Below are 12,370 nucleotides of genomic sequence, written 5' to 3'. Positions count from 1 at the left end.
CCTTGTCTCCTCAATCTCCTCCTTTCCTTGTCTCCTCAATCTCCTCCCTTCAAGAAGTTGCTTTTGTAATCTCCTCCTTTCACTAACATCTTATTTGAAAAAATGGGTTGTTTTCTCTCTTTTGTAGGGCCAGTCCACTACACCGAGCGGGACATACTTTTTCAGGTAAGTGCTTCCTCTTTTTTCCATTTATTATTTTTGTTATTTGCATTGGCCTGCAGCTAGCACCTTAAGTGCTAGCTGCAATGATGGGCGTAGGAACCCTCTCTTCCCCTCCCACTCTTTCCTTCTTCCCCCTTCTCTTATTCTCCTTTTTCCCCCTTCTCTTTTTTCCCTCTTCTCTTATTCTCTCTTTCCCCCTTCTCTCTTTCCCCCTCATCTCTTTTCCCTTCTCTCTTTCCTTTCCCTCTTATTCTCTTATGCTTATGCTTCTCTCATTCCCCCTTCTCTCTTTCCCCCTTCTCTCATTTCGCATAAGCTCATGAGCTTATGCTTAAGTTTCCGCATGACAAGGAGCTTATGCTTATGCTAATGCTAATGCATGAGCATGAGCTTATGCATAAGCTCCTTCTCTTTTTCCGCATGAGCATAAGCATGAGCTTATGCTTATGCTTATGCAGCATAAGCATAAGCATAAGCTCATGCTTATGCTCATACATGAGCATGAGCTTATGCTTAAGTTTCCGCATAAGCTCATGCTTATGCGTGAGCTTATGCGGAAATAGAGAATGAGAGAAGCTTATGCTTCTCTCATTCTCTATTTCCGCATAAGCTCCTTCTCTTTTTCCGCATGAGCATAAGCATGAGCTTATGCTTATGCTTATGCTTATGCATAAGCATAAGCATAAGCTCATGCTTATGCTCATACATGAGCATGAGCTTATGCTTAAGTTTCTGCATAAGCTCATGCTCATGCGTGAGCTTATGCGGAAATAGAGAATGAGAGAAGCTTATGCTTCTCTCATTCTCTATTTCCGCATAAGCTCCTTCTCTTTTCCCGCATGAGCATAAGCATGAGCTTATGCTTATGTGTATGCTTATGCATAAGCATAAGCTTATGCTCATGCTTATGCTCATGCATGAGCATGAGCTTATCTTAAGTTTCTGCATAAGCTCATGCTTATGCATGAGCTTATGCGGAAATAGAGAATGAGAGAAGCTTATGCTTCTCTCCTTCTCTATTTCCGCATAAGCTCCTTCTCTTTTTCCGCATGAGCATAAGCTCATGCTTATGCATAAGTTTCCCCCTTCTCTCTTTCCCCCTTCTCTCATTCCCCCTTCTCTATTTCCCCCTTCTCTCATTCGCATAAGCTCATGCTCATGCGGAAATAGAGAATGAGAGAAGCATATGCTCATGCTTATGCTTCTCTCATTCTCTATTTCCGCATAAGCTCCTTCTCTTTTTCCGCATGAGCATAAGCATGAGCTTATGCTTATGCTTATGCTCATGCATGACCATGAGCTTATGTTTAATTTTTGGCATAAGCTCATGCTTATGCATGAGCTTATGTGGAAATAGAGAATGAGAGAAGCTTATGCGGAAACTCATTCTCTATTTCTGCATAAGCTCCTTCTCTTTTTCCGCATGAGCTCATGCTTATGCTTATGCGGAAATAGAGAAGGAGAGAAGCATAATAGAGAATGAGAGAAGCATAAGCATAAGCTTATGCTTCTCTCCTTCTCTATCTCTGCATAAGCTCATTCTCTATTTCCGCATAAGCTTATGCTTATGCTTCTCTCATTCCCCCTCATCTCTTTCCCCTTCTCTATTTCCCCCTTCTCCCATTCTCTATTTCCTCATTCTCATTCTTTTCTTTCCTTTCCATCTTCTTTCCCTCTTTCCTTTCCCTCTTCTTTCCTTTCCCTCTTCTTTCTTCTTGCCTATGCCTATGTCTATGAGAATGCTTATGTTTGTTTTTTTGTTTTCTGTTTTCGTGTTTGTGTCTATGTTAGACATGGGATCACGTCGCTCATCCGACGAGTACGGACAGCCTCGCAGGAGGAGAGCTCACGATCTATATGCTCCAGAGGACTTTGATTCCTCTCAGGCGACTACCCCGAGGACTACCCCTAGTCCGACTCCTCTCAGACCTAGCACTACGACTACCCCTGGTCCGACCCCTCTTCCACATAGCACTGCGACTACCCCTCGGGGAACTCCTTTGCTAGCCGCGCATGGCTTTGTCGGGAGTCCCGATGAGTTTGTAGCGCAGATGAGCGATGAGGAGGCAGCGAGATTCTTCTCTCTACTCTCTCAGAGGACCTCCGCAATTCCTTCCCCTACACCGATGGGTGGACGTACTACCCAGCCATCCCCTCGCACCCCTTCGACCGTGGGATCATCACCTGCGCATGCCTCTCGCAAGGGAAGGAAGAGTAGGATGGGCGGCTCATGTTGTGCTGACTCGGGAGATGTAGACGAGTCAGCACACTCACGCTCCTTTAGGTCTCCACTTGGTCCGGAGACACAGTATCAGTCAGGTCCCTTTCCCTCTCCTACTCCCACTGCTACTCCTCGCTCCGGAAACGCTCGCGCAGCTTCCACTCCTTCAGACTCTGCTACCGTCAGTCCCCCTTACTCATCAGGGGATCTCTCCTATCAAATCACATCTGTCGGAGAGATAATAGAAGATAAAAAGGGCAAAGCAGTGATGGCCGCCATGAGGAGGTTGATGAGTCATCACTTCAAGAGCGGCATAAATATCGATTGGCGGTATCAAGATGCCCAAAAGAAGCAAGCGGTGATCGATGAGTTAAAACAAAGATACCCTAATCCGCCAAATGTGGAGTTTAATGACGATTATATGCGAGAGCGCATGGGTTTGGTCCTGAAGCATCGTAGATCAACCTTGCGTACTTCCATTACAAAGGGGTTGGCTAAACCCAGCTGGGCAGACAAAGTTGATTGGAAGTACTTCAAGAAGCAACATAGGGACCATCCCGAAATGTTCGAGGGTCAGAGGAGGGCTGCGAAGAGACGGCTGGACGTCGTAGGTACTTCGCACTTTGGTGCAGGCGGACGGTATGCGTTCGAGGCAACCATGGTAAGTCTACTTCTTCCCATTTAATGTATTGTTCTATTTGTTTTACTTACATATTACATGCACTTTAGCTAACTCTAACTCTCGTAAATTGGATCCACAGCAAGCTGCGATGTGTCGTCTCTGTGTCGTCTTAATCCTACAGATGCAGAGACGCGATGCGCATTTCGGATAGGAACAAAGCCGTGGTTCATTGAGCAAGAGGCAATGGGAGCGACAGTCGATTGGGCTGAGGTGGCTGCTCGCACGGTATAAGTTTACTCCTACTTGTAATCTTAATTTAAGTTCCAATCTAATTTTTGATTTATATGGTTCACTCTTAGGGTCAAAGCTCAAGCGTCCCATCATCAGAGGCGAGCAATCAACAAGGCCAAGGATCGGACGCAGGTGGCGAGGACGAGGGAGAAGACGCAGGTGTCGAGGACCAAGGAACAGGCCAACAAGACGAAGATGATTCGGATTCGGATGAGTAGTGGTAGTAGCATTTTGTATATCCGCTCGTTTGAGCAATTTTGTATCGCCCTTTCGACAGGGTAATTTTGTTACAAACACTGTTGTATATGTCCGACATGTATATGCATTTGTTACTCATTATTTCACAAGAACAATTTTGTATCACCCTGCAAGCAAGGGAAATTTTGTTATAAAAAACTTTCTTTTGTAATTACCAAAAAAAAAAAGGATAAGTGGGGCTAAACAGGGCCAAAAGAAAGCCCTGTTTAGCCCCACTAACCCTTTTTTTTTACATCTGTTAATCGTCGCTATATAGCGACGTTTACTAGTGTCGCTATATAGCGACGATTAACAGTGTCGCTATATAGCAACGTTTGCATCGTCGCTATATAGCGACGTTTGCCAGTGTCGCTATATAGCGACGCTTTATAGCGACGCTCCTTTTCCGACGCTTTTAGCGACACTTATAGCGACGTTTGCGCCCGTGAAAAAAAAAAATTTTAATGTAAAAAGCGTCGGTATTTCCATTGGAAAATGGCCTATGCCTTGTAGTGTTCATACAAAAAATGGACTTTAAAACTAGAAATAGTCCTCCACAACATCAAATTGGCTTTGTATTTTGACCTCATAGAAATAAAAAATAGATGCATAAAAAGCCTCATGACATCAAATCAACTCAAATGTAGAGGTAGGCCATATGGTAAGGTGTGCTCTTGTCATAATCATCTAAGTTATAATAATGTCACTAATGGATAATAACTTTGACTAGATATATATTATTAAAACAAAACCGTAATAGGCCTCCTCATTATGACTTCTTGCCTTTTTCTTGCAAATAAACAACTACTCTAGAATATCTTTTCCTTGGTGGATGCAAATGCACGCACGAGTGTGGTCAATTTTTAATTGGGAATAAGGGTTCTCTAAAGGTTTTGAATTGAAAAGCATCATTTTAAATGTTAGATTTTAGAATACTCACAAAATAAAAGGCTGGAAATTCCACTAGAGGCTTTGATGAGGGAATATATTAGGCATGCTGGGAGAAGCATAATTATATTTTTAGTTTGTTAAAACATAAGGAACACATGGTGGAAGGTATCTTGGCATTGGATTTGTCAACAATGATTATCATGCAAATTTCAAATTCATTGGCATCACACGATTGATGACACAATCTAAATACCTTAATCATGTGTACTAATGCAAAGTCTTATCCATGTCACAAAGGGATAATATTACAAAGCATGATGTTATATGTAGTTTGACCAATGTTAAATACAATGGGGAGATATAACACTTACATACTATGTCTATTCTAAAAGTCAAGGTCCCAAGAACCTACAAAAAATTAGGATGCATGGAATTATATTCTTCATCTTAATGTCATCTCAAAGTGATCAAATTTCCTCTGAAACTCAATGGGTTTGTTCAATTAAAAATAGGATAGAGATAAATTAGATCAATCCTAGTCACATTCTAGAATGGAAAGAAGTGAATTTTAAATTTTCCATGTACCTCTAGGGTCCATTAAAAATTATATTTTATATAATATGTGGTTCACTAGAATGGCTTTCATTATTACAAAAGCATAAAGTCAAAGATACTTCTTAGAAAATGGATTTTTAAGACATTTGTGGATAATATGCAAATTAAGGGTTTTTTCATTTTAACATAAAATAAATGGAAGCTCATAGATCCCAAGATAGACTTCTTGATGTTGTACGAAAGCGTGTGAAATTCCTTGTCGATCATCTTCTTCATGACTCCTAGATTATTGCCTTTGATCTGTCATGACGTAGTAGTCTGGATGCACTAAACTTTCCACTTCTAATGAATATACAACTAGGAGTAACCAATATCTATCAATAGATTATGGCTAACAAGTGTGTTTTTGTGTAGCACAAAACTATATTAAGATAGACTTCTTGATGTTGTATGAAAGCCTATGAAATTCCTCATCAATCATCTTCTTCACAACTCCTAGATTATCACCTTTGATCTGTCATGACGTAGTACTCTGGATGCACTAAACTTTCCACTTCTAATGAATATACAACTATGAGTAACCAATATCTATCGATATATTATGGCTAACAAGTGTGTTTTTGTGTAGCACAAAACTATATTAAAAACAAAGTCAAGTCTAATTCAGACTACCTTGGAGATGTTCCAAGATAAGCAACTTAGAATTGAGTTTCCATACCATATGCTAAGTCCTAGCGAGGTCTTAGCCTTTTATAAATAACACCTTTTAAAGGCAAGCTCCAAGCTTGCTGTCCCAAAAGAGATTAATCCAATAATGTGGCACCCTATAATTAGATTATTTCACATACATCTAGTGACATGTGACCCTATTAGGCAAAGTGGTTGCTTTTATATACAAGGGGCAAGGGCGCCACAGCTAGGACTACGTTTTGGATTTTAAGGGATCAACCATAAAAATCATGAAGACAAATAAGCGTCTAACATGTGGCAAAGGTTCAAAATTACAAAACCCTTTAATTCTGATTTAATTCTTCGCATCCAATGGACCATTCTATCATAAAAATAATTGTATACAAAGCACTAAAGTGATAAAGTAAAATAATATTATTTGTCTAGATCTGGGACGAAGTTAGATTGTGTAAAGGCTTCTTCAAAACACTATAAGACAAGGAGTAACAAGAGTGCATGAGCCCACGTGGGCATTGCCTCGTGGTAAAGCAAGCGCTTTTGGATGTAAAGAGAAAGCAACAATTTTTTGAAGGGAGCTAGGCTATTAAAAGGCAATTTTTGTAGGATGATCTCCATAAATGGAAATTTGAGACACATAACTTACTGAATTTCTTTTAAAATTACAGGGAAAATTAGAAGTGGGAATTCACAAAAGAGTTTCAATTCTCCACTATAGCACAACCTCTAAGGAGGAAGTGCTAAAAAATTAAATCGTGTGAGCGTATACGTAAACGTTTGTATTATTACTTGCGTGAAGGCTTCCTATTCAAAAGTTATAAATTAGGCTCAATCAAAAGGTTTCTTATTCCCCATCTATAAAATAAATTTAAGCTCAACCAAAAGGTTTCTTATTCCCCAAGCTATAAATTAGGGAGTGCCACCCTCAAAATTCATCATAATATACTCTCATCTTCATCTTTCATGCATCCTTCTTTAGCTTGATCTTGCATAGTATACTCTCATCTTCATCTTCATCTTGCATGCATCCTTGTTCAACTTGACCTTGCTTGATATACTCTCATCTTCATCTTCACCTTCATCTTGCATGCATCCTTCTTCACCTGGATCTTTTGATGCTCTCACAATTTCTAGCTCTACCATCATGCAGCTTCCCCCCCTCATTCCGTCCAAGCTCTTCCTCTTCTCATTCATCCTCTTTCACTTCGCTTCTGCCAAGGATCTCTACTTCAACTTTACGGTCAGTTAATTTACGTCCTATTTCCCCTGGCCAACGCCACGTATTGATGCATTCTGCATTGCCAATTATATAGCTAAGGTTCATTTCTCCTTGCTCTCGCAGATTCAATACACAAACGTAACCCGCCTCTGCCACACAAAGTCCCTTGTCTCTGTCAATGGACTGTTCCCTGGTCCAACCAATTATGTGAGGGAAGGAGATCGGGTGATTGTAAACGTTACGAATCTAGTGTCATACAACGCAACCATTCACTGGTAACTGCTCATAGAGACCAACTCTCCGCTATAAATCCGCGTGCAGTTACAACAATAATTCGAGTAGCGCCTCACCCTGCATAATTTCGCTACTGGGAACTTCAATCGCGTGCTATTTTATTTTATCTACAACGTCTGACGTTACGTTTCAACTTATAATTTCAGGCATGGCGTCCGCCAGCTGCGCTCTGCCTGGGCAGATGGGCCGGCCTACATCACCCAATGTCCGATTCAGACAAACCGATCTTACGTCCACAGGTTCCAGATAATAGGACAAAGAGGGACTCTGTTCTGGCATGCGCATTACAGTTGGTTACGAGCGACTGTCTACGGAGCCTTCATCATACTTAAGAAGAACAAAACACCCTATCCATTTAGCAAGCCTCAGCAGGAACTGCCTCCTATTCTTCTTGGTAAGTTTTAGAGAAGAAGTGCCTATTACAATAGACTACAGGGAACCTGCGCGTTCGCAAACTGATTCACTTCTGTATCTCTTTCAGGTGAATGGTGGAATGCCAATGTGGAAGACGTTATAACGAAGGCACTCGTTTCCGGCCAGCTAGGATACGACATCTCGAACGCCACTACAATCAATGGGCAGCCCGGTGACCTCTACAATTGCTCGTCAAACGGTAAAAACAATTCTGAACTAAAGGTGTCACCGCGAAACGAATTAAGAAATCATCAATAAAATATGGTATGGGTCTTTGCTTGTTTGCTAATCGAAGTCTTCTTTATGGTTTACGTGCACGGTGCAGGGACAGTCGTTTACAATGTGACACAGGGAGACACTGTTCTCTTGCGGATAATCAACGCTGCCGCAAATGTTCTTTGCGGCAGCAAATCACAGTCTTACAGTGGTAGAGGTGGATGCAGAATATACGGAACCTTTCACTACCGATGTCATCCTTCTCGCTCCCGGGCAAACTACAAATGTCTTATTGACGGCTAACAAATCTGTCGGTCAGTACTACATAGCTGCTTCTGTTTATTCCACCCTTGTTCCTTATCCGACGACACCCACAACAGCTATCCTTAGCTACAATGGCGCGGTTGCTTCTTCGAACTTGACTCTTCCCACGTTTCCGTTGGCGAATGATACTGCATTCGAAGCCAATTTCACCAAGAGTCTCAAAGGCAGGAATTACTCTGAAGGCTATTATTATTACGATCTGCCCAAGACCGTCGATCTGGATCTCCTCCACACTGTCGGTTATGGCTTCCAGCCTTGCCCTGAAGGATTAACGTGTCAGGGTCCCAACGACACACTCCTCAGGGCGTCCATCAGCAACATTACGTTTGTCACGCCCAACATCTCCTTGCTTCAGGTAAGCCCTCGAGAATCAAGCCTTTCCTGATTGCTCCTATTTCAAAATCGACACGCAAGCAGTCTGTTTCCTATTTCTTTCATGAATACAATCATATCAGTTACAAATACTTATGGTGAGCCTTACTTATACCGCTTCAAAGGAAAACACTGGCCCTTCCAACCGAGAGTCGAAATTGAGACTGAAGTACCCTAGTGTTGTCTGTGCTTCCGACCAATTAATTTCAGGGAACATTTCTGCTGCCCTGTTTCAGGCGTACTACAACAATATCAGCGGCATATATACACCTGATTTTCCAGATGTTCCTCTCTTCCAATACAACTACACCGGCGTGGATCCTGTTGACGAGTTTTCTTCGCTGGGTACGCGAGTGAGGGTAATTCCATTCAATAGCAGCGTGCAAATAGTTTATCAGGATACTGCAACGTTTGTTTTCGATTCACATCCTATCCACCTTCACGGTCAGAGCTTCTATGTTGTCGGCACCGGAAGCGGTAATTACAATTCCACCAGTGATCCAGCCGGCTTCAATTTAGTGAATCCTGTGTCGAGGAACACAATTTCCGTTCCATCAGGGGGTTGGGCGGCTGTTCGCTTTCGTGCAGTCAATCCAGGTACGTTAGAAAGGTAAAATCTGATGAATTGTCGAGTTGGCAAGGAAGATGTGAAACGTGATAGATCAACGCAAGGAGGCAAGCTGCGAAATCATGTATACTGAAAGCTGGGGTGGATGGAAAATTGCAGGGGTATGGTTTGTGCACTGCCATTTTGATTTGCACCAGTCGTGGGGGATGGATATGGCGTTCATTACCCTGAATGGTAAGGGGGCGTCGCAGACGCTACCAACACCACCTTCTGATCTTCCTCCTTGCTAGTCTTCGGCGCAGAAAAATCGTTACCTACTACGAACAATATTTATGCTCCTCGTTACGGTTGTTATCCACTCTTCGTGTACTAGTCCTGTAAGGTTGTATGCAGGCAGCAGTCCCAAACAAGGACCTGTCTGAAAAATCAAGAAACTAAATTCATTATGTTTTCTAAGGGAATTGACAATGTCAAGAGCTTTAAGCTCAGTGTACGTTTACATGAAAAATAGACAGATAACAAGAATATGAGTGCATTTAACTTTATCGTGTGCTTTTAATATTGATATTTTTTTATTTTGGAGGCAACATCATAAAAAATAGAGCCATAAACTTCAAGAGCGAAATATACTAATTAGAATTGCGAGGACATGCAACCTTTCTATCATAGAGCACTTAACTACTAACTTAAAGTTAAACTTGAATCCTTGCATTTTATCATATTTTTAAAGGAAAAAAACTAATGAGAAAAAAAATATGGACATGAGACATGACACAAGGTCCATTAAGACCCCATCCTCTCATTAGGGGAGAAATGGGGTCTTAAAAGGGCCTCCAATTAGTGTTTCCTAGTTTCAAGGGATTAGAGAGTGATTTGAGGTGTACCAATGAGAGTGCTAGAAGGTGTCAGGCAATGGTATGTTGAGGTGGAGGGTAGGCAGGCCTACAAAGAGCCCCTATTGGTTGCTCCCCTTACACTAGGGACCACCCAAACCATCCCCCTCCCTCTTAACCGACGTTTGACCCTCCTACCAAGTGCATCTCCCCCACATGAGCCCAAACCTGCCTTCAATGGGATGCTAGGGCCCTTCTGGCAAATTTTCCTTCTCCCCTCCCTCTTTCTAGGGCCTCTGTCCCCCACTGTTCTGTTCCAGCCTACCAAATCATTCCATTTGAACCAAATCCCATGCATTTTCCCTCTTCCCCCTCTTTCTCTACTCCCTCCTGCTATGGCCTGCTTGCTGCAGCTCCTCTCTCTCTCTCTCTCTCTCTCTCTCTCTCTCTCTCTCTCTCTCTCTCTCTCCTGTGCCTCTGTTGGAGCTCCTCTGTCCCTCTCCTATGCCTCTATTGCTGTTGCTCTGTCCCTCTCCTTCTCCCTCTTTTGTGCCCCTCTTGGAGGTGCTCTGTCCCTCTCCTGCGCCTCTATTGCTGCTGCTCTATCCCTCTCCTTCTCCCTCTTTTGTGTCTCTGTTGGAGCTGCACTGCCCAATGTAGGAGTCCCATTCTTGCTGTTGCAACCTCTGCAAGCATGATGAGGAGCAAGGCTACAAGACCACGCAATGTTGTGACTTCTTGTGTCTTCCACAACACCAAAAATGCATCGGATGAGTGGATCCCTTATACCTACAGCTTAAATGACTGGATAGTGATGAAAGGATCGGCCAAAGGTCCACATAATCTTCCCAAGAGCAAGAGAGGTGACATCTTGCATCAGTGGAAGGGGCAAATCTTGAAGTTCAAGTTTGGGAAGAAAGGATGGCTCGCAAAAGTGCAACATGTTTACATAGGGAAAGATATTTGGCTTCCTCCATCATTCAATGATCAATCTAGGATACCATCACATTGTGAGCCTTTCTATCTATGTAGCTTTTTCTCCTGTAAGTGTAATGAGTCCATTTGGAAATTTTGTGTTTGGTTTCTAAGAGCTCTTATTCATGGTCGCAAATGTTTTCCCTTCAGAATTCGAGGAGTGGGAACCACTTGAATCATTCATGCAATTCATGAGGATTTAGGTAAGCAAATGCATGCAGGGGAGAAGTTGGCCTCCTTGTGAGAATGAAGAATGTGTATTGGTATAATGTAACATACATCACTCCAACGACATCATCAAGCTATGGCCGTCTACAAACCATTACACCACCACAACTTCAAGACATGGATTGCAGCAATGTGGGCTCGAGGACATTGCAATCATACAAGGACAAGATTGCAAAGGATGTGGGCATGGCCATGAAGCTTACATTTGGATCTGAATGGGCAAGGCTATCTTGGTTTATGCCTCTGCACATTTTTGCTTCTTTATTTCAGAATATACATATGCATAGAGCAAAAACTATGTGGTCCTGTAAGCGTGTAGATGAAAATGCTCTTAAAGATCTACTTGGGATGAATTGGAAAACCAGGTCAGGCGACCAAAAGGGTGATGTGTTTCAATGTCACACATGTAAATGCAATGTGGTTATTAGATACCATTTGTCATGCCAAATGTTGTATTTAGCTTTTCAATACAGGCACTGGAAGAAAACAAATAGCCGGTGGCTTTCCTTAGACTCTAATGATGTAGAGAATACGGGGGTAAGTTTGTCTATTGATGTTGAAGAGGGAGATGTCAAGAATGTGAATGTCACATCACAATGGACTCTAAGGGATGCACGAGAACACCTATTGGTCATGGAGGAAGGCATGTCAGATGTGTTTGACTAGTGCAGCATTTAACTTTTTGTCTGTCAAATCCTAGTTATTGCTTCACAAGATGATGGACAATCAAATTAAAATGTTATTTCTTTTAATGTTTTCTCCTTTCAGTTCATGGTAAATGTTTTTCAAAAAATTTGGGGATTTTATTATTAATTTTAATTTTTAGGGTTTTGATATATATTGAGGGGTAAGAGCCCTTTTTTCATCACATTCTCACTTTCACGTTTAGAGAGCCATAGAAACTCCCCTCCTCAAAAGTTACTCCCTCCATCAACTCTACTATTTACCATGGATTTAGCTAGAACTGCGTTCCATGACTTCATCTCACGAACTGCATTCGCAGATCGTGAGGAAGAGCTATTTTAGTGTTTAATAGGACTTTAGATGTCCTAGACACATATATGCAAGCTAAGGCTGACTTCTCAGATCTCATCCTTTACATGCAAGATAATTTCTCAAATTTTGCTTATACACTTGACCACTCTTCAAAGAGATGGGTTTCCATAGATTACATAAAGTATATGTTTGTAGAGAAAGCCATTTTCGTAAAGTGCTTGGCCCGCTTTTGTGACAATCTTACAGACGAAGGGTTTAGGACAAT

The 12,370-nt window shown here is 41.9% G+C and overlaps 1 pseudogene across 1 annotated transcript; it reads left to right on the top strand.

Moving 5' to 3' along the window:
- The first annotated feature begins 6,753 nt into the window (after nt 1-6,753).
- LOC147904572 (laccase-4-like) lies at nt 6,754-9,402 on the top strand (annotated as a pseudogene). Its single transcript, XR_015542919.1, has 7 exons — nt 6,754-6,906; nt 7,009-7,160; nt 7,326-7,573; nt 7,661-7,792; nt 7,919-8,488; nt 8,742-9,102; nt 9,233-9,402. The product of XR_015542919.1 is annotated as a laccase-4-like (transcript).
- The last annotated feature ends 2,968 nt before the right edge of the window (nt 9,403-12,370 follow it).

This window comes from Dipteris shenzhenensis, chromosome 2, assembly GCF_047967505.1.
Source record: "Dipteris shenzhenensis isolate YYH24624 ecotype China chromosome 2, Dip_SZ_1.0, whole genome shotgun sequence".
Lineage (NCBI taxonomy): Eukaryota > Viridiplantae > Streptophyta > Polypodiopsida > Gleicheniales > Dipteridaceae > Dipteris > Dipteris shenzhenensis.
Note: the sequence above shows the minus strand (reverse complement) of the source record. Positions and strands in the feature narration are given on the sequence as shown.